The sequence below is a fragment of the Giraffa tippelskirchi genome, chromosome 3 (genome assembly GCF_054371585.1).
Source record: "Giraffa tippelskirchi isolate mGirTip1 chromosome 3, T2T-mGirTip1v1.2.pri, whole genome shotgun sequence".
In the NCBI taxonomy this organism is placed as follows: Eukaryota; Metazoa; Chordata; class Mammalia; order Artiodactyla; family Giraffidae; genus Giraffa; species Giraffa tippelskirchi.
The window spans coordinates 31,592,620-31,616,296 of NC_137277.1; the positions used below are offsets into that span (position 1 = coordinate 31,592,620).

The 23,677-nt window shown below is 42.5% G+C and overlaps 1 long non-coding RNA gene across 1 annotated transcript; it reads left to right on the plus strand.

The window, feature by feature from the left end:
* The first annotated feature begins 415 nt into the window (after positions 1-415).
* Positions 416-5,388, plus strand: LOC145542242 (uncharacterized). Its single transcript, XR_014079720.1, has 2 exons — positions 416-2,633; positions 5,105-5,388. It is a non-coding gene; the product is annotated as an uncharacterized LOC145542242 (long non-coding RNA).
* Positions 5,389-23,677: the final 18,289 nt, after the last annotated feature.

Below are 23,677 nucleotides of genomic sequence, written 5' to 3' on the forward strand. Positions count from 1 at the left end.
TGATTTAGGCAAGGCTTACCCAAAGCAGGTGATCTATTAGCCGAGAGAAAAGAAAAAAAATGCAATTACTGCACACATTACCCCACAGTAGTGCCTACTGGGAGTAAAGAGACAAAGGAAGCTGAGTCATGATTCTATAGACTGAGTGATAATGAAATAGAGAAACCACATTAGCCAACTCTCACCAGAAGCTTGGCTATGCAGGATGGAAAAGAAATAAGGTGGGAGAAAGAAAGCATAGGAGGGAACGGATGAAGGCAAAATCATTTGACACATCAAGGGACTAGTGGTCTGGATACCATGACCCGAGGAATCTCTGTGACAGCTGAGGGCAGGAGCAGTAAGGAGAAGAGGTGGTTGCCATGGGTAGTGACAGTCGCTCAGTCATGCCTGACTCTTTGTGACCCCACGGACTACACAGTCCGTGGAATTCTCCAGGCCAGAATACTGGAGTGGGTAGCCTTTCCCTTCTCCAGGGGATCCTCCCAACCCAGGCATCAAAGCCAGGTCTCCCACATTGCAGATGGATTCTCTACCAGCTGAGCTATCAGGGAAGCCATGGGTGGGCATGACCGCAAAGTGCTGAAGCTGGGACATGAGAACTGAGGAGACACAAGCCAGTGGGTAGATTGTCCACAGAAGCTGAAGCCACTCAAGTAGCCTTGGAAGTGGGGAGAAGTCAGGAAGCCCTGTTTGTACCAAAGATTTCAGAAATTGGAGAAGCCTGGGAGAGTCAGCACATGCAAGAAGCAGTAAAGGGCAGCATCATGGCAGTCTGGGTTGTCAAGTCCAAGAAGCATGGTCCAGCTTTGTTCTTTACTGTGTGACCTGGGACAATTTACCTCTCTGCTCTTTAGGAGGGCAACCTCCTAAGGCTGCAAGACAAAGATCTGAGAATAATGTTACATGCTAAATGCTAAGAGGTCAAGACCCTTAGACAACAGATGTGTGCTCAGTCATGACCGACTCTTTGCAACCCCGTGGACTGTAGCCCACCAGACTCCTCTGTCCATGGTATTTGTCAGGCAAGGATACTGGAGTGGGTGGTCATTTCCACCTCCAGGGGGTCTGCCCAACCCAGGGATCAAACCCAAGCCTCTTGAATCTTCTGCATTGGCAGGCAGATTCTTCACCACTGAGCCACGAGGAAAGCCCCCCAAAATATAGACTTTAGCAGAGATAGACTTGAGTTGGGATCCAGTTTCTCAACTTGCTAGCTCTGTGACTTCAGACGCCTGAGGAAAACTTTGTGCCTCCTATTCCTTGTCTGAAAAGAGACTTAGTGAAATAATCTCCCCCATAGGGTTGTCTTAGGAACCAAGTGAGATATTCTATATAAAATTTTTAACTTGATGACTGATAATCAGTAGGATGTTAGTAATTCATAATCATGGTGCTATTACTAAAAACTCCATGAGAGCTCCATGCTCATCTCTAGTTTACAGATAAAGGAAAGTAGGCTCAGGAAGTTGAGGTACTGGTTCCAGGTCACACAATGAAGCATTGATCTCAAAAAGCCAAACTCAGAGCTCTTTTCACTGTGTTTTGATTGACTCACCTCTCAGTATTCAGTGCCAGGTAATGCTGGCCATGATTGATCTGTATCTCTCTCTATCTACTCATCCATCAATCCATATATATATATCATCTATCTATCAATTATCCACCCATTCATTCACACATGTATCTATCTATCCATCCATTTATATCTTTCTATCTTTCCATGCACCTATCATTTATCTATACCATGTATCCATTATCTATGTATCTATCATATATTCATCCATTGATCCATGTATCTATCATCTATCAATTATCTTTCAATTCATTCATCTAGCTATCCAAGCATCCATCCAGCTATATATATATTATCTATCATCTATCCACCCATTATCCATCCATCCCTCCATCTATCTGTTGTATTTGTTAATCATACAGTGATTAATTTTTTAATGCCATTAACCACCTATTTGTGTGTCAGGCAAGCCTGAGCCAAGTCTAACTGGTCTTTACCTCATTGTTTCTTTAAAACAGAGTTTCTGTTTTGGTTTGGTTTTCTTAAAAACTCAGTGTTATGAAGCAACAGTGGAGCCTTCTCCCTTTGGAGATTAATTTAGAAGAACTTGGCGTTCAATTCACTTCTTAGTGTTGTAGGCATTTTAGTTGTCAAATGCAAAAGCACTACTTGCCTCCTCCAAAAGGAATGGTGGGGCAGTGTTGTGCACATATTCATTTCTGGTTCCTGCACGATGTGATGTCTCGTTGGCTTCATGAATAGAGGGCTGCTCAGAAAAAGAAAGAGACCTCATTGCAAGAACACAAGCCCAGTGTTGAATGTAAACACTCTTCAGTCAAATGTCATGTGACAGCTTGGATTTCTGTGTTTTCTGAGTGTGATCTGAGTAAGGGAGCCTGGCTCACCACCCACGATTTTGGCAAGTGATGAGGTTTATAACCAACTGTCCTACTTCATGGGCTCCTGTGTATTTTGAAGGCCTGTAAGAAGCCAAAAGTGACCTCAGCTCTGCTGGTATCAGATGGAAAGAGAGAGAGATCCTTATTTAAGGAGGGTTTGGGCTGCTTGACTTTGAATTGAGGAGGTCAAGGAATCTCAAGGGCACTCTTCGTACCAGGTAGGTGTTCAGGTAATATTTGTGGATATGACCCATTGACCTTAGAAATCAGCTGAGTGTTGGAACTTTCCATTCATTCTGTAGGTAGCTTTTTTATTCTCTTGGTGACTAAGGCATCTGGCTGCCTCTTTCCAACACCTCCTGCGATGTCCACTATTCACAAAAGTCTGAGTGTTCCTCTGCCAGGCACACTTCATTTGGAAAAACTTATTTGATGAACTCATGATGTCAGTTCAGGAAATGAAAGGCATTTATCTAACATATCTATTGTACAGACAGAATACCAAGGGTGCTTATCCCACCTTGAGGTACATGAATGTCACTTTCTTTATTTGACAATCTTATTGTCAGTCCCAGTTTCTACTAAATTCTGCATGGTTTCCTGAGTGAGATCATCATTCTATTTGTACCTACCATCTTCATGATGAAAAGTCTCACTTCTTTATCTCCATACCTGGTTTGATTTTTGATCTTATTTCCTGTAACAGATATTTCAAACCTTTACTCTCCTCCTGCCCTGTCACCTCTGCTCTTATTCTTAGCCATCTAAAATGTCCTCCTGTTTCCCAGAGACCCTGGAGCTAGCAGAAAGAATAACCTTTTTCTCCTGGCCTGGGCTGCATTTAAGCCCAGCCTCCATCACTGCTGTTATATCAGTGGTACCCAACGAGTGACTCCCTCTCTACCCAAAGACCCTGCACTGACTCTATCCTCCCTTCTCTCTGTCCAACCCTTCTGTTTTCTTTATGGTCAATATTTTATTTGCTCATCCCCAAAGGTCTGAGGGCTTCCACAGTGGCTCAGTTGGTAGAGAATCTGCCTGCAGTGCAGGAGACCCAGGCTCGATCCCTGGGTCAGGGAGATCCCCTGGAGGAGGAAATGGCAACCCACTCCAGTATTCTTGTCTGGGAAATCCCATGGACAGAGGAGCCTGGTGGACTACAGTCCATAGGGTTGCAAAGAGTCGGACACAACTGAGTGACTGAACCACCACCACCAACCTCTTTGGGCTTCCCTGGTGGCTCAGATAGTAAAGAATCTGCCTGCAATGCGGGAGACCTGGGTTCATTCCCTGAGTTGGGAAGATCCCCTGGAGGAGGACATGGCAGCCCACTCCAGTATTCTTGCTTGAAGAATCCCCACGGACAGAGGAGCCTGGCGGGCTACAATTCATGGGGTCACAAAGAGTTGGACATGACGGAGCAACTAAGCACACAAAGCTCTGAAACCTTCTCTTTTCCTTCAAAGCATTCCCTCTAGTTTTTCTCAATGACTCACATGACTTTGAGTAGCCCCTGAAATATGCAGAGATTCTAGATACTTTTGCCCTGCTCACCTCTTCAGAGCTTCAAATTCATGTGTCCAATGGCCTAATGAGAATCTCCATTTGGAAGACTTTTCCAAATCAGCATGTCTGAGTTGAACCCAACTGACCCCTGCCCTCATGTCTTCAGTCTCAATGAATCCTACTACCAACTTAGGGTTACCCAAGTCTGAATCTTAAACCACATCTTTGACTCTTGACCATTTCTCCTTCTTTTAGTCTCCAAGAGTTTTTGGTCCAGCTTCTAAATACATCTCAGTTCTATCTCTCTGTATCCTCAGTGTAAAATACCATAATTCAAGACAGCATCATTTTTCACCAGGAGTACTATCAAAGAAAAATGATTCAGCAGATGCTTGTTAAAAACTATAAGGCAGATTTTATTCAGGCTCCTGCAGTAGAGGAGAGAGACAGAGCTCAACTCCAGTCAGTACTGGGCATAGGGAAAGTGGAAAATTGTAAAAAAAAAAAAAAAAATGAAAAAATAAACACCAGGCAGAGGGTTGGTCATTTAAGCCACTTCTGGTTGGCTAACCAGTACTTATCAAAGTTAGGCTCCTACCTGCTCAATTTGAGATGATTACATTTCAATGAATGGCTCCCTTGAGAAAGACATTCTTAGGTGGTAGAAGATACACCCCCAAGAATCAGAGAAACAATTTGCAATTGCAAGTTTTCTAAAGTAAATGCTCTAAGAAAAGATGTTAGGGACCTATGGACAGGTTTTGGCTAAAGCAAGCAGTAAATTATTTCAGCAGCACGAAGTTTTCTCAGGTAGGCATTTACGCAAGTCGAAGCCTGTATCCTAGGGACAGAGCCTTGAACTGATAAGAACAATGTTAGTATTTGTTTAATTTTCTTAGTGCAGGAGGTGGAGGGAGTCATTTGTGTTGAAAGTTTCAGTTCTTATTGGCCAAAGCTGAGGACCAACTGAAATGAGGGCTCACTTCTCGGAGCCTAACTAGTGTTTGCTCAAGGAGCAAGTCTTTTGCCTGCACTCCAACACAGAAACATTTGTGTTCAAATATGGCTCCCAACAACACCTCCTATCCACCACCCCTGGATCCACAAGTCACTCCTCCCTACAGGAGGTAGGGTCCACTTTCTTCTTCTGGAATCTTATCTTGTAATTTGTTTTGATCAATAGAATCTACCAGAAATTTCTGCCCCCCCACCACCATGAACCCTTTCATTCTCCTGGAGCCCAGAGGGAGGATGTAAGTAATCTGACCAGAGAGATGATTCCAGCCACCCCAGCTCGGGCACCAGACATGGAAGCAAAGCCACTTTGGATGCCCAGTCTCAGCCACGTTCCCAGGTGAATGAGCCTTGTCAAGACCCCAGCGAATGGCCCGCGAAGTAGAGATGGGGTCCCCTCTGCATCTCTGCAGAATAATGAACAAATAAGTGATGCTTGTGTTAAGTCCTTAAGTTTGGTTTATTTCACCTCTGAGTACAGACACACTCGTGTACCTTCTCCTCTCCTCTCTCCTGCACTTTCCTCACTTTGCTTGAGAATTCGAGTGCTCACTGGACTATTATTCACTTTTCCATTATGATGCCATATCGGCTAACATTTTTGAACAAAAATGATGAACATCAGTTGTGTAATTCCAGGTATAGTGAGTTCAAACTTGAGGTGGTTTTGCTTGTTCTCAGGGCAATATTCTCTACAATTTCATTTTTAGGTTTACAAATAGCACATTTGTCCTCATTATGGGCTATTTCAGTGATGTCAGTGTGATTAGATCAATGGATAATATGAGACAATTCTTATGGTTTCTGAGTCATCTTCCCCAACTACACAGTCATAATTAAGTCTGTAATGTTAGCAGAAATACTTTTTTTCTAATTTCCCTGGTGAACCATGAGGTTATTCAAAAGGACAATTTGTAATTCTGTCCTACATATTAGGACAACGCAAGAGGAAGGATCGGAGGTTATATGACAGCCTGGAGATCTCCAGCTATTCTTCCGTAGAAAAACAAACTCAAAGATTGTGAGAGCACAACCCACACCACGGAAGGGACAAGACCTCAACAAGAAAATCAGAGCTGATGGTTGCCCCGTGTTTTCTTCCATATTGTCTTTTTATCAGGCCACTTTAACACCTGTGAAGAGAGATGCAAACAGATGATGCAGTGAAAGAGGGCTCAGTGAGAAACTTCCCCACAAGGTTCGGAGAGAAGTCAGGATGGTGTCTAGAGATAATGACAGTGACTGGGCAGCAGTGGGACACAGGAAGAGAGCTATCCCAAAGAACAGTGACCAGAAAACCACCTAACACTGGCCAGCAGCTAGTCATAGCCTGGATGCAGACCAGAGCAGAGTAACCCCTGAGGACCTGAAGTTGTATTAATATGGTCTCAGACTTCCTCTTCTTGTGAACCTTCCTAAGGCCAAGGTGGTGTCCAGCCCCTGCTGTTATACCTGACCAGATAAACAACAGGGACCACCTCTTGCCATTGGCCTGGTTCTGTTCAAATTCCAGTAGTGCTATGAGGCAAGGTTTGAACCAGTTGGTGTAAATGACAGTGAATTTGGCCTATATGCAAAGATGACAGTTCACTAATACTATTCTTTTACTGCTCTGGAGATTGAGTATTCGTTTTGCCAATTAGATCAGAAAGACTCAAGGGCTTCCCAGGCGGCTCAGTGGTAAAGAACCCACCTGCCAATGCAGGAGATGCAGGAAACTTGGGTTCAATCCCCGGTTTGGGAAGATCCCCTGGAGAAGGAAATGGCAACCCACTCCAGTGTTCTTGCCTGGGATAATCCCATGGACAGAGGGGCCTGGTGGGCTATAGCCCATGGGGTGACAAAGAGTCAGACATGACTGAGCACACATGCACTCAGAAAGACTCAACTGGACACAAAAGAAGCTTCTAGAAGCCTGCATGCCTCTGGTTGGAGTCTTTCCATCCTGGAGCACGGCAGTTAAGGCAAGGGAAAGACAGGGGCTTGGGAGAGCCTGGGCTGTGACAGAAGGATTCAGACCACAGCCTTCTCGTGCTTTCCAGGGAAGCTGGAGAGAAAGCAGCCATTGTTGTGGTTGAACCTCATTTCCACAGCCCTGTGATTTGGTTTGTGAGAATCACCATACTCTCCCTCTCAGCCTGAACTGACTGGGAAAGCAGGGACAGAATGAAGTCCGGACACTAGAGGTACAGGTTTGTCTATCTGTGCTGCTCTTTTTCCTCATTGAGCATCCAGTGAGGAGGTGGTCAGGTCCAATTATTGCCTAAATAGGAATTCAAAGAGGGCTTCCCAGGTGGCTCCAGGGTAAGGAATCTGCCTGCCAATGTAGTAGACATGGGTTCAGTACCTGGGCCAGGAAGATTCCCTGGAGAGGAAAATGGCAACCCACTATAGTCTTCTTGCCAGGAGAATATCATGGACCGAGGAACCTGGCGGGCTACAGTCCATAGGGTCGCAAACAGTCAGACACGACTGAAGTGACTTACCGTGCACCATCCCATGCATAATTTATTTAGAATATATAATTATATTTATGATGTATAATTATTTAATATAAAATTTATTATATATATATTTTTTTAATGCAAAAAATGTTCATTCATTTGTCACCCACAGGGTAGAATTTAATATTCTGAGCTTAGGATACAAAATTCGCCAGGAGTTGACAAAATGTGTCTGTAAAAGGGCCAGACAATTAATATTTTAGACTTTGTGGACCAAGAAGCAAAACTAAATGGCAATTCTCGCAGAAAGTCTAATAGCCATGCCTGCAATTTACACTTAAAGCTGTGGAAATCATTCCCAGCTGGCAGGCTGGACCAGACTGGGCGGAGGTCAGATGGGGCCCCTGGGCCGTCTAGTGCGACCCTGACTCTTAGCATCCCCACTTCTCCATCATCATGGCCTGATCTCTGGTCATTCTCTCCAGCTGTCCTCACTCCAGGCTGTTTCATGCCCTTTCCCCTGATGTCAGCTCAGAGCTGCGTTCACTCTGTGACACTGGCCTCCCCATCGTGCTCTCTGTTGGGGATGGCTGCTTTCCATCCCCTTTTGGTGACTCTTCTGTACTATGTGCATCTTTCAAACCTTTCTCTATCGCAACAATTGCAACTTGGCTTGCTTGTTTCCTGTATGAGATTCGGAAATTCTTGAGGGCATAGATGTTTTTGAATTATCTTTGAATTTGTTGGGCACAGCAGTGGACCTGCAATGTTGTAAGTGGTCAGCCAGTGTTGCATTGGCTTGGCTTTCTTTGTCTCTAAGGAAAACAGAAACACAAGTTTGATAGGAAAAGAAATGAAATTAAGTAAAAACTAGGACAACTGGATTTTGGAGGAGGCTTTTTTTTTAATTTCCTTTTTTTCCTAATTTTTTTCCCCTAAAATAAACACATTTCTGTGGAAGCTTCATGGCATAAACAGATCCATTCACAAGAATGCTGCCTTGAGGACTGTATCCAATTTAAGGTTAAGGTCAGTTCTGGGTGCCAGTTTCAGCAAGTTCTGGTACTCAAAGAGGTCCTGATTTGATTTGAATTTAGTTTTGTACCTCTTACTATTTTTTTAATGCAAAACATGCCTGAGAAAACACCTCAACTTTAAAAAAAGATGAATTAAACAGCACAAGGAATTTTTAAAATTTATTGACTTCCAAAATTTATGTTTTCAGAAAAATTAGGATATTATAGCTATAAAATTTGGACAAGATTTATTTTTAAAAAATAAAGAATAATTGTTTTTAAACTAAGAAAATGTTATTTTTTTTAATTGATAATTTTCTGTGTTGGTAAGAATTAGGCAAAGTGTGAGTAAATAAGAACTTGCAGTGTATAATTTAGCAGAGCGGAGCAAACATTTAAAAAATTTTATCTGGAAACCAGAAATGCCATCTCTGAGAATTTTTCCTTAGGAAAATATTAAATATATTCACTAAGTTTTGTCTTCAAGATTGCCCACTGCAATACTGTGATAATTAAAATCTGTAATAAGAAAAACATATTTGGTCCAGACTCTCCTCTTGATCTCAAGGCGGGAGAGGCTGTGAGTGCTCAGTTGCTCAGTCTTGTCTGATGCTTTGCGACCCCATGGACTATAGCCCGCCAGGATCCTCTGTCCATGGGATTCCCCAGGCAAGAATACTGGAGTGGGTTGCCATTTCCTTCTCCAGGGGATCTTCCCAACGCAGGGATTGAACCCCTGTCTCCTGCATTGCAGGCGGATTCTTTACCCGCTGAGCCATCAGTGGGGAGAAGGCTATTCTACTGTGTTTAAGGGCCTGAGGTCCAGCATCGAACAGCTGAGTCTGACTTGTGTTTCTGCCACTTACTGCCTGTGTGTGTGGTCAGGTTACTTGGCTATGAACCATAGTTTTCTCATCTCTAAAATGGGGATAATAACACCCTTTGGAGCTGTTTTGAGGATTACATAAGACGATGCATGACAAGCACTTAGCACAGCACCTGCTACGTGGTGAGAGCTCAGCAAGCTCAGCGTCATTATCGTTTTCAGGAGCCCTAAGTGCTTTGACTCCCTTTCAGTCGTCAGCATCTCTTTCACGCCCTCTCTTGGCATCCCTGCCCTGGCCTCCCTTTCTGCTTATCCCTCTGGCCTGACATTTCTCCCAACAGCCACTGCCTGTGACTGAGGCTCTGTCTTTCTCCTCAAGTAGCATTTCTAGCCCCAGCCTGGATGCTCCTGGACTTCATGGCCACAACTGTCTCTCCCGTGGTCTCTTATGAAGGGCTTGTGTGTTTTCAGTGTTAGTTTGAATGCCAGCTGGCATGAGGAAGGCAGGAGGCACTCTGTATGAACAAGGGGACCCCAGCTAGTGACCCTGGACAAATCACGAGGCGGAGGAGGATGGATTCTTAAAATAATAGGAAGTTTAATGCTGCCGACTGTGACCTTTTGTGGCAGGGATTCAAATGGGCTGGTACTAGTGTGACATCCATGAGAAAATCAGAGATGGTTCCCTTAATGTTAAGTGCAGTACAGGAGAATGTGGGGCCATGCACAGCTGTAGGAATGTGATCAGATGCCAAGGAGAAAGAACTGGGTAAAGAAGAAAGAGCAGGGGCTTCCCTGGTGGCTCAGTGGTGAAGAGTCTACCTGCCAATGCTAGAGACATGGGTTTGATCCCTGGTCCAGGAAGGTCCCACAACCCTTGGAGCAACTGAGCCTATGCACCACAACTACTGAGCCAGTACTCTAGGGCCCGGAAGCCGCAGTTACTGAAGTGTGTGCACCCTAGAGCCCGATCTCTGCAATGAAAGAAGCCACAGCAATGAGAAGCCCAAGAACTGCAACTAGAGTAGCCTCCACTCACCACAACTAGAGAAAAGCCCTTACAGCATTGAAGACCCAGCCCAGCCCAAAATAAAGATAAATAAATAAGCATTTTTAAAAAAGAAGAACACTTAGGAGATAGAGTTCTTACTTGTCTAGAACCCTCCAGTCTAGGGGGGCTTCCCAGGTGGCAAAGTGGTAAAGAATCTGCCTGCTAATGCAGGAGATGCAAGAGACTTGGGTTCCCAGTCTAGGGAGGTGGGGATGAATAAATGGGTGGATAGATGAATCCCCATTTTACAGAAAACTGAGATTGAGCATAAAAGTAACCTTGCTCGTCAAAGACTCCACAGGGAGTATGCGTTTGGTGGACTGATTTGTAGATCACATCATGTGCTCTGGCATATTGAAAGAAAAATTGTATCTATGTGGTTTTCTTAAGTTTTTTTTCATGAGAATCATTTGTTAGAAAACTATGAGTGTGTAGACCTTATCAGCAGCCTGCAGGTATGTGAATTCATAAAATAAAGCAGCTGCCTTCCACCCACAACCTACAGGGTGGCTTCTTGTTTCTTCTCCACCATCTGATTTGGAGCCACTGTGTGTCCCGCCCAGGGCAGCATTTCAACCCCATCAACCACTGGGCATCTGTAAACGTAGATTATCACTTCTCGGCCTTTTGGCTAAGATTTAAGTGTAAATGTAGATTAACGAGCAACTTCGGCAAGGGGACACTATAGATGGTCATAAAGTTATCAGCATTGCCAGAGAGACATGTGTGACCCGAGGAGCTGCCAGTGTTTACTAATATGATCTTCAGAGCAGATGACAGTATAATGATACCTCCCGACACTTCAGTTGGAGGGATACCTTGGGACTAGATAATGTGAAGCTCATTTGACTGCGGAACAAAATACAAAACATAGACTTCAGCTGGAAATTGACCTTTCGTGCATCCTCACTTTTTCCCCACGATCAGACTGAGACGGTCCCATCTTCCTTTCTAGTGTCTTAAGTATATTCACAAGGAGGAAATATGTGTGCAGTATCTTTTGGCACCAGATCATTTCAAGTAAATGGAGCTGCAAAGTGAAACATTGGAAACGAGGATGCTTACATTCATCACACCTTTGTGTATAGCCCATTTCTTGAAAAGGAATTCATACGTAAAGTGTTAGTCACTCAGTCATGTCCAGCGACCCCACAGACTATAGCCCTCCAGGGTCCTCTGCCCATGGAATTCTCCAGGCAAGAGTACTGGAGTGGGTAGCCATTCTCTTCTCCAGGGGATCTTCCTGACCCAGGGATTGAACCTGGGTCTCCTGCATTGCAGGCAGATTCTTTACGGTCTGAGCCACCAGGGAATGCTTAATAAATCATAATTTAAAAATCACCTGTACGCAAATTTCTAACCTTGTATGCAAATTTCTAAACTGGTACTATTATCCAAGATACCTTGCTTCTTGTTTTCTTGGTAGAATTTGTCACCATCCCACCTCCTACAAAGGTAAATGGATGAACACATTTAGTTCTGAAGGTTGATTGATTCCACTGTAGAGAACAGACATGTATCAAAAGGGATTTTATTTCTAGTCTTCAAAAAGAGGCAGTGAGGCTGGAATTCAAGCTGCTTCTTCTGTTCATTTTTTAAGGGGAAAATGAACACTGTGAAAGGTAGGTTTATATTTATATCTTGAAAACAAAGTGCAAAATCACACCTGAAGAGGAATGGCCATCATTGGGGGTAAACCATGTCTTTCTCAGAGTGGGTGTAATTTGCAATGTAATTTTATATTTTGGCATTGAAAGGGAAAACTTCTGTGCTCCAACTACAGGAAAACTCCCCCCCCCCCTTACTATCCACACCACTTCTGGTCACCAAACCTGTGGGTTTTCCCACACTGACTAATTCTGCTGAGGTTCCTAGAATTCAACTCCATCTGATACTGTCTGTGTAGAGATGGTATCAGACCCCACAGGGTAATGGGAGCAGAATAGGCCCTTCCAAATATGCCTCTTTGGCATGGGGATTCTTTTGAGATGTTTATTTTTGAGAGGCTGCAAACACAGGTGAACCTCTGAAAACACAGTAGGAGTTATCTTTGAGAAGGAAATTTACATTTACAGGGGAATCTTCATTTGTAACCTGATCCTTGCTTACTGCCTTTTTTCTGGCCACCTCCCATAACTGACTTCCTACTTCACAATATCTTCTCTTGTCTTTAACTGGTGTTTAAGGTGATGGTTTCAACCATTTGAGGGAGTTACTCAGTTTTCCCATGTGTCTCCCGTATATACAGGAGGTATACATATTATTGGGCTTCCCTGGTGGCTCAGATGGTGAAGAATCTGCTTGCAGTTTCGGAGACCTGGGTTCGATCCCTGGGTTGGAAAGATCCCCTGCAGGAGGACATGGCAACCCACTCCAGTATTCTTGCTTGGAGAACCCCCATGGACAGAGAAGCCTTGTGGGCTACAGTTCTATGGGGTCTCAAAGCGTCGGACGTGACTGAGCAACTATGTTATAAAACATATAACCCATATAACATAGAACATATATGTTATTAAACTTCTATTTGCTTTTCTCCTATTGTTGTTTAGTCATTGAGTCATATCCGACTCTTTCTCCTGTTAGTCTGTCTTTTATTATAGGAGGTTCTCAACCAAGAATCTGAAAGGCAGAGGGGAAATTATTTTTCATTTCCTACAGCTCAGTCCCACCAGACCAACCCCACTCAGATGACAAACCACAAGTCCCGCCCCTCTTGTATTTCTGTCTTGGCAACTATAAATCTAGACTTTCTCCCACCTGCTCCTCAGGTCTGATAATTTCCCAGGATGGCTCACAGGACTCAGGAAAACCATTTCATTTACTAGATAACCAGTTTATTATCAAACAATACAGCTCAGGAACAACCCAATGGAAGAGACGCACAGGACGAGGTGTGTGAGAAGGGGTGGAGCATCCATGTCCTCTCTGGGTGTACTGCCCCCCACCCCCCGCCCCGCCACTCGTTCCCCAAGCCAGAAGTTCTCCAAATCCCTTACATTAGCTTTTTTATGGAGGTTTCATTATGTAAGCATTTGACTGATGGAATCATTGGCCATCAGTGATTAGTTCAACCTCTAGCCCCCCTAGAAGTTGGAGGTCATGGGGGAGGTTGTAAGCTCCAACCCTCTAATGATGTGGTTGGTTTCCCTGGCAACCAACTCCATCCTTAGTGGCCTTCCAAATGTCACCTCACTGATATAAACTCAGGTGCTGTTGAAAGGGACTTGTTCTATGAATAACAAAAGTTCCTCCTCTCACCTTTATCACTCTTATTATCACTTAGGGAATTCCAAAAGTCTATGCCAAGAATGAGGACAAAAACCAATATATATTCCTTCTTATGTATCATGATGATCACAGGTACCCTACAACTGCCAGGTTCAAACTTAATTTTATAGGCTCTTCTGTCAAATGTTGGAGTTAGATGGAACCTTATATCCACTCCAGCACTCTTACTTTGCTGAAGAGTAACTGGAGTGCAGACAGTGTAAGTGACTTATGTTTTTTAAATATGAAAATGATATACCTCAAATGGGTATCTGTTATTATCCTGGATGGTAGGAACTAGGTGGTCATGAGAGGTCTCACAAAGAAGGAATTAGAAAGTGGGGATTTTATAGATGAAGGAGGGCAACTTGTGTAATGCTGCAGGTGCAGAACCCTACAAAGGGTATTTATGGGACAGCAATTAATCTCTCCATCCCAAAGTGTGTCTTTATCAAGAGGGCAGAAGCAGCATTGACATATATACACGACTGTGTGTAAAATAACCAGTAGAAAGCAGCTGTATAGCATAGGGAGCTCAGCTCAAGGCTCTGTGATGACCTAGAGGGGTGGGATGGGGGAGTCCAAGATGGAGGGCATAGACATATACATATAGCTGATTCACTTTGTTGTACAGCAGAAAACACAACGCTGTAAAGCAATTATACTCCAATAATAAAATAAACAAAATAAACATGCAAAAAAAAGAGGGCAGGAAGCAATATGTTATTCAAAATTAAAGATAAACTAGGGATAGTTCATAGACAATCTTGAGTGCTTCCTCTGAAATATCTTCAACCCGGGTTTATCCACTGAGCAACAGGACATCTTTGAAAGTTGTTGAATATGAGAGACATTCAGAATAGCAGCATGCCAGAAAGATTAACTGAGCATTAGTGTGGAGAATGGTCCAGGACAAGGACTTCTAGTCTCAATGTGGCCTAAAGAAGTGGACATTGTTATTGTTTATCTAGCACACCATCCCCACCTCTTCTGGTATCAGAAGTCCTCTTCCCCACAGGGAATACTTTTCACATGGTTAGGATGTGAAAAGTCCACCACAGTACCACCATCACAGGTCTGGGTAAAGTAAACCCCATCTCTGGCCATAAATTCTCCTCTAGGTGTAAACATTTGTCCTGAGTCAGGACAATTAGAGTCTTCCCTGGTGCTTTTCTGCCAGAACTATCAAGAAAGTCTTTGATCTGGAACTGCTAAGGAGACGTTTCTGATTGAGGGTGCCACAGCAGCCACTTTGCACAGCACAGTGAGGAGGTAGTGAACAAGCTTAATCCAAGCCCTTACAAGAGGTAACTTCTAAGCTTTAGTGGCAAAGGGAGGTTGAACTTTCTGAGAGCTGAATTGCTCTACATGAGAAAATGGGAAGAATTTGTTTTTGTGTTTCTTAATGCCTATTTCGAAAGATAGAAGAGAAGAATCTGAGCAAGAGAAAATGCAGGAACTGGGACCTCACTTTTGAACTTGGAAACTGAAAACTGAATTTAAAGTGACATGAACCTGAAGAGGTCAGTGCACCATGAAAGAAGGTCAGTGTGATACAAGATGGAAAGGCCATTCACAGAGGAAGCCGACTCAAGAGGAAATAAGAACCCAAGTTTTCAGGGAATTCTCAGAAAAGTCCTTCCTAGGGACTTTCCACAATTTGTGAGAAGCAGGGCTCAGGCCAGTCTTCTCTAGATTAAGGAGCATTATAATCCTGTGAATTTATGGGAACATGTCAAGGTTTAGTAGAAAGAACACTGGCCTCGGGGTGAGAAGGCCTGGTTCCAGCATCAACGTTGTTCTATGTCAAGCTGTCTGAACTTTCTAACTCAATTTCTTTCTCTACAAAAGGATGGATTTGGACTGGGGGAGCTTAAATATCCCTTTCAGTTTTAAAACACTACTGTGATTGCAAACAAGCTGTGCGATGCACTGAACAGAAAATAAGGCGGGATCCATGAAGGTACACATGTCATGGGGGCAGTCAGAGGGTGGTTTTGTGGCTTTCTTCCAATTAGTCTGAAAAGATCCAGGAGTAAGACCTTTCTGAAAGTTCAAGTTGTGCAATAGATGCAGGATCCCTATAGGGCTGGATAATGTGCTCATACCCAGTTGCTCAGTCGCTTCCAACCCTTTGCAACCCCAAGGTAGCCCACCAGGCTCCTCTGTCCATGGGATTTCCTAGGCAAGAATACTGGAGCTGATTGCCATTTCATTCTCCAGGGGATCTTCCTGACCCAGGGATCAAACCCGTGTCTCCAGCATCTCCTGCATTGGCAGGTGGATTCTTTACCAGTGAGCCACCTGAGAAGCCCTAGGGCTAGATAATCGCACCAGTCAATAAGGTCTGTTTAATTACACTTGCTCTATGCCAGACACAAACAAATATGATTTACATACATTAACTTTGCAACAGAGCTTTAGGGCAAGGACTGGCAGTGTTCCCTTCCTAGGAATCTGAGGCACGGTGATTAAGTAGCTTTCCAAGTTCACACCTTCCGGGGACCAACAAGCGGATTCTCATCCTGTGGTCAGAGCCCAGTGGCTGTTTCCTGAACTCGGGTACCATCCTGTCTCACGGTGCTGGACGGGTGATGGCAATGCCACACTCCACACACATGCACACGTTCTGTCTACCATTTGAGCCTCAGAACAGCACTTTATGGGGGTAGGACCAGGGTTATGGTCCCTATTCTACACTGAAGACATTGAAGAATCTTCCCAGACCTCATAGAGTAAGCCCCAGGACCCAAACCTAGACTTCCTGATAACAAAGCAGTCTCCTGCAGGGGTGCATACCAGGGTCACAGACAAATATAGTAAAAGCTTCCAGATGTGCTTTGAGGAATCTGAGTTCCCCAAACTGGAGGAGCCGAGAAGGACCTGTCCTGAGGCTGTGGATCCTAAGTTCCATCACGTACACAATGAAATCTCTTACCCACTCACTCCTGCTCTAGAACAACCCTGTGGTGCACAACTGAATTGAAACCAGCAGCCTCGGTCATAATCTCTTGCCAGCATCACTCTCCTTTTCAGGCCCAGAATTCATAGTGCACGCTGAGTTCTTGGATCAGGACCAGGACGCTGAGAGTAGTGAGCAAAGATGACCAACAGTAGTAGGTAAGGGTGGCTCAGACACAGGAGGGGTTTGGCAGTGGCAGAGCGGGGCACACAGGCTCACAAGTACAAACAAAGCCATCCTGGCCAACCCCTACAAGCACACTGTCTCCACTGTGTCTGCCTGGGGATAGAAGAGCCCGCCTCCCCACCACTTTCCAACCAGTGTTTTGCACTGACATTGACTCAGCTGTTGTAATGAGACCAAAATACCTTCCAGTTTTCCATCCCATCCTCAGATTAAGGGCCACTTACTGCCTCTGTCTGACATCAGTAATGTCGTTCACAGCTACCCTAATTTTAGCTGTGGTTGTCAGCTCCCGTTTGTGTAAATTCAGCTGGATGACGTCAGCAGGGCCAGATTTAGCTCTCTGGCATTCATCGGGATTTTCAAAAGGAACAACTGTACCTCAGGGACCACTTGAAAACTGCTTGGGCAATAGTTGATTCTAGCTTTGATTTGCATCTTCCTGGTGATTATAAGGGGCTTCCCTGGTGGCTCAATCAGTAAAGAATCCACCTGCAATGCAGGAGACCTGGGTTCTATTCCTGGATTGGGAAGATCCCCTGGAGGAGGGCATGGCAATTCACTCTAGTATTCTTGCCTGGAGAATCCGCATGAACAGAGGAGCCTGGTGGGCTGCAGTCCGTGGGGTCACAAAGAGTTGGACATGACTGAGCAACTAAGGACACATACAGGTTGAGGAGGGTGGGGCTGATTCTCAGGCTGAAACAGGGGAAACACAAGATGAGCTCAGAGGGTAACATAGTGTCAGAAAGCAATAAAGTACGAATAAACGGATGGATGGATGGATGGATGGAAGGATGGATACAAGGATGGAAGGATGGATGGATGGATAGATAAGGCAGGTCAAAAAGACATGGTAGTTAACCCAGAAGAGAGCCCAATGACCAAGCTGGAACAAGATGAACAACAAAACAAACAATGAGAGCATTTAGTGTTGGGTTATAACCCGAAGAATAACATAAACATTCTCAAGTCCATACTGATATAAAGAGCCAATTGAATAAATGAATAATAAGAGGTTTGTTGTTGTTCAGCCACTAAGTCATGTCTGACTCTTTGCAACCCCATGGACTGCAGCACACCAGGCTCCCCTGTCCTTCACTATAATTAGAGGAGAAGGAACAAATATTCCTTACAGAAGAATTCCAATTAATAAATGTAGAAGGAATGAGGGGATTAAAATATCACAATTAGAATACCACAGTAATTGCTGCGGGCAAGATCCACTGATGAATGCTAAAATTAGTAGGTGAAAACTTAAGCATATTTTAAAAACAGAATATTTGCATAAGCTCCAAGTTCTTCCCACCGTATTGTTATTTACTGTAGTGGCTTTAGTTTGTACCTGCAAATGATGACTCCACCTTCAGGAGATAGGTCTTCATTTCTCTCCCCCTTGAATTTGAGCTGGACTTGGTGACTCTTTCTAGTAACAGCATATAGAAAGGGAAAATAATGATTTCTAGTTGAGAACCTGGCAGACATCCTTTTTAGCAAGTTAGTAAGTATAGCATCACCAACTAAATCACATTGATAGGGCTTCCCTTGTGGCTCAACTGGTAAAGAATCTGCCTGTGATGCAGGAGACCTGGGTTTGATCCCTGGGTTGGGAAGATCCCCTGGAGAAGGGAAAGGCTACCCACTCTAGTATTCTGGCCTGGAGAATTCCATGGACTGTATAGTCCATGGGGTCACAAAGAGTTAGACATAACTGAATGACTTTCACTTCACAAGTCACACTGATAGCACGCACTTTCTGAATCACATCTGATGAGTAGACACCATCTTTATAATATTATCCCCACAAAATCTATAAGCTCAATGTCATCATCAGAGAACATGAGACAAACCTAAATTGAGGAATATTCTACAAAATACCTGAGGAGTGCTCTTCAAAAGTGCTGATATGAAAAAACAAAGAAAGATGAGGAAATGGTCACAGATTGGGGAGACCAAGGAAACATGACAACCAAGTGTCCTGGGTGAGATCCAGAAACAGGAAAAGAACATTCGTGGAAGAACTGGTGAGACCTTGATTAAGTATTAATTTAGTTAATAGCGCTGTACCAACCATGTTATGTAAGATGGTAGGATTAGCAGAAGCTGGGTAAAGAATGACTAGGAACTCTCCGTAACCTCTTTGAATCTTCTGTTAATCTAAAATTATTTCAAAACATTTTTTAAATCACAATCATACTTAAGAATTTCAGCTATGTGATGAATGTAAGAAACACATACCCAAAGCAAATTCACAGAAAAAAATTATATACATGCACACTCACATATATATGTATATATATACATTTAATGCTAATGGTAATATAATATATATGGTTATGTAAACATGCATATTAGGTAAGTTTGAGAAAAAAGAAAACAAAGTGACAACATTACCATTAGCATTAAATACAGGGCAAAATGTGTTAAAGAGGAAATAATTCATTTCAGTTTGATAATAATTCCCAACCTCAATAAAAATATAATTGCATTAAACTTTATCTGTCAAATGAACTGTCTTCACAATATATAAAGTAAAAATTCTCGTAAGTGGAAACAGCATTAACAGAAATATGAACGTTGATGATTCTAACACACCAGATTTGGTCAAGTAGACATAACATGCCTAATTGGATAATAAAAGAAATAAGGTTGATTTACTAGATATGTCAAACTTTTTAACCAACAGAGAATACATATTCTTTACAAACCCCTGGGGGGGATTTAAAAATTGATCAAAATCTACAATACAAAAAACTTTCAAAGATTTCTAAAAGGAAGAGAATGTACAGGCTATCTTATGTGGTTACAGTGCAATAAAACTTGAAATTGACAAAATGTAGCAATAACAACAAAATCTTAAATACTTAGAAATGGGGGAAATGAAGCCAACATTGTCCTACAGATATTGTGCAAAGAGGACAGTAAGAATTCACTGAGAGAACTTTTAAGCGAAAACAAAACGGAACATTCCTCATAAAACCTCAAAATTTTGTCAAAACCATAGTCAGAGGTAAATCATAGATTAAATGTCTTCATTTCCAGAAAGAATAAGGAAAACTAAATTAAATGATCAAGTTAATAAGATGGAAATTGGGCAATGAAGCTACAAAATGCAAGAGAAAAAATTATTGAATATAAAATCTGAAAAAATAATATTTTCAAAAGAAAATGAAGTCAATAATTAAGGCTGGTAAAAAAGTAAATAAAATTAGTAAAGTTCTGCTTATTCCAACCAAAACTCCCCCAAAAGAGAGTTATTAGTAAGAAAGGATGTAATAATAGAAAAAATAAAGAAAAAAAATTTAAATATTAACATCTAAATAAAATGGGTAATATACTGGAAAGAAGATTAAAATAATTGATTTAGGAAGTGAAGCACTCACACTAAAAAAAAAGAAAAAATAAAGCTTAGTGAAGCAGATATGTGAAAAAAAACACCCATATATTAGGAAAATTTACTCAAGAGAAAGTTGAAACATAGAAAGCAAACTATGGTTACCAAAGGGGAAAGGAGTGGGAGAGGGATAAATTAGGAGGTTGGGATTAACATATACACACTATACAAAATAGACAATAAGCAAGGACTTACTGTATAGCACAGGGAACTATGCTCAATATTTTATAATAACCTAGAAGGGAAGAGAATCTGAAAAGGAATATGTGTAGAACCAAGTCACCATGCTGAACACCTGAAACTAACACAGCATTGTAAATCAACTATTGCTGTTTAGCCGCTAAGTCATGTCCAACTCTTTGCAACCCCATGGACTGTAGCCTGCCAGGCTCCTCTGTCCATAGGATTCCCCAGGCAAGACTACTGGAGTGGGTTGCCATTCCTTTCTCCAGAGGATCTTCCTGAACCAGGGATCAAACCCACATCTCCTTCATTGGTAGGTGGATTCTTTACCACTGAGCCACCAAGCAACTGTACTGCAATAAAAAAAAAAAAAAAAACCCTGAAAACTTAGCCAGACCACAAACACAATTATATAATATATGTTATATATTATATATAGTACAATGTTACAGAAAAACTCGAATGAACTCTTTGGTCAATGCTATATATATATATATTCATTTGGAAGGGAAGAGAAAAAAGAATTCAGTATCATCTCTTCTTATTTTACCAGTGCATTTTTAATCACTAATAGATGTGGAAACTATTGAGATGATCCCAACAGCTTTCCACTGGGGGCATTAAATTGATACATTTCCCGATTTTGGATTAACCTTGTGTCCCATGAACCTGCTTTGTTGCAGTGTTTTTGTCTCTGAGAATCATCCATGCTGTTGTGTGTATCAGTAGTTCATTCATTTTGAGGGCTGAGTGGTATTCAGTTCTGTAAGCAGGATTCCATTCAATTCAAGTCTACTCTATCGTCTTTTATAGAACTCAGTTCAATTCTATTTAATAAGATATACCACAGTTTATTTACCCATTCTGCAGTCAATGGACATTTGTAGGTTTTTGCCCCTCCCAATTTGGGGTTTATACAAATAAAGCGTCTATAAACATTGGTGGCTCGGTGGTAAAGAATACCTGCCAATGCAAGAGAAGTGGGTTCAATACCTGGGTCAGGTAGATCGCCTGGAGAAGGAAATGGCAACCCACTTCAGTATTCTTGCTTGGGAAATTCCATTGACAGAGGAGCCTGGTGGGCTACAGTACATGGGTTCACAAAAGAATTGGATACAACTTAGTGACTAAACAACAAAAACAAAACATTCTTATACAAGAAATTCTCCGAGTTGTGACCTGTTATTCTAGGTTAGGTCCCAGAAGCAGAGCCTGATACTTGGATTCTGGTGGAGATAATTTATTTCAGGTACTCTCAGGTGAAACCTATAAGGGACAGAGGAAGCAGAGTAAGAATGAGGTCTTAGGTCAAGTCTTGGATTATCCTTGAGACAAGGGGGCTGCCTTCTGTACCCTGTATCAGTCATCAGTTGTGCTGACCCCTTCGGAGTGTGGGGGTATAACTTCTTGAATGAGATGGTACCAATCAGCTGAGGACAAGTCTCTTGAGAGGGAGCAGCTGTGAGCCATCAGCCACCGATACCAACAGCAGATGTGGAAAGAGTTTCTTGACCTGGTAAAGTCTTTTTGTGGACGTATGTTTTGACATCTCTTGGGTAAATACCCCAGAGTCAAACTGCCGGGTCAGAGGTTAGATACATGACTTCAAACATATTTTCTGAACCAGTTTTAACCATTTTAACCCCCACCAGTAAGCATCAGAGTAAAAGTTGCTTCACCTCTTCACCAACGTACGTGGTTGACAGTCATTTTAATATGAACCATTCTAGTGGATTTCAGAAGGAAATGGCAACCCACTCCAGTATTCTTGCCTGGGAAACCCCATGGACAGAGGAGCCTGGTGGGCTACAGTCTGTGAGTTGGACATGTCTTAGTGACTAAACAACACCACCATTCTAGTGGATGTGAAGTGGTATCACACTGCAGGTTTAATTTGTATTTTCCTGATGCTCTTATATGTCTTCTTTTGTGAAGTTTTCTTCATAACTTTTGCCCATTTTTAGATTTGAGTGTCTTTTTATTATTAACAATTAATAATTCTACATATGTCTTTGTGATAAAGAAAAAAGTGAAAGTGAAAGTTGTTAAGTCATGTCCTACTCTCTTGTGACTCCACTGACCGTAGACCACCCGTTTCCTCTTTCAGTGGGATTCTCCAGGAAAGAATACTGGAGTGAGTAGCCATTCCCTTCTCCAGGGGATCTTCCCAACCCAGGGATCAAACCTGGGTCTTTGTGATATGAAATTATCAAATAACCAAGTATTTGCTGATTTTCTGTATTCTTTCTACTTCACTGAATTCTATCTTTATTATTTTAGTCTTACTACTTACTCAGGGTGCAATTTGTTCTCCTTTTCATAGTTTCTCTTTTTAAGATTTACTTATTTGTTTTTATTTATTTTTGGTTGCAGAGGGTCTTTGTTGCTGTGTGCAGACTTTCTCTAGTTGCAGCAAGCAGGGGCTACTCTTCGTTGCAGTGCAAGGGCTTCTCACTGTGGGGGCTTCTCTTATTGCAGAGCACGGGCTCTAAGAACATGGGCTTCAGTAGTTGTGGCTCATGGGATCTAGAGTGTGGGCTCAATGGTTGTGGTGCGTGGGCTTCGTTGATCCGTGGCATGTGGAATCTTCCCGGACCAGGGATCAAGCACATCTCTGCATTGGCAAGTGGATTTCCAACCACTAGACCATCAGGGAAGCTCCCATTGTTTCTTAAGATAGAACTAGATTCATGGTTTTAGATCGTGCTTCTCTTCTAATGTAAAAATGTTAACCTATTAAGTTCTCTTTAAACACCACCTTAGCTGTGTCCCACAAAAACATGTCATGTTTGTAATGCAATTTACTTTGAAATGTTTTCTGATTTATCTTGTGATTTCTTCTGTGATCCATGAATTACTCAGAAGTAAGTGTGTTTAATTTCAAAGTAGTTTGAAACTTTTCTTGGTACCTAAATGTTATTGATTCTAATTTAATTCCACTTGGATCATAAAATGTTATTTGCAAGATTCTAATCTTTTCAAATTTATTGAGATTTACTTCATGGCTTAGCATACAGCTTATCTTCTTCATAAGCATCCCACGTGCATTTGAAAATAACAGACTCAAGAGTTGTTGCATATGTGTGTGTGTGCTGTGGGTTCAGCCATGTGACACCATGGGCTGTAGCCCACCGGGCTCCTCCGTCCAGGTGACTTCCCAGGCAAGAATACTGGGTTGGGCTGCTGTTTTCTACTCTAAGAAATCTTCCCAACCCAGGGATGAACCCACGTGTCTGGTGCCTCCTGGATTGGCAGGTGGATTCTCTACCGCTCTGCCACCTGGGATGCCCTACTGCTGCATACAGTGCTTCTAAATTGTCAATTAGAACAAGCTGTTCCTATTTTCTTCATCCTTGCTGATTTCTTGTCCGATTATCCTAGCCATTGCTGATGGAAAGGATATTAAAATTTCTGAC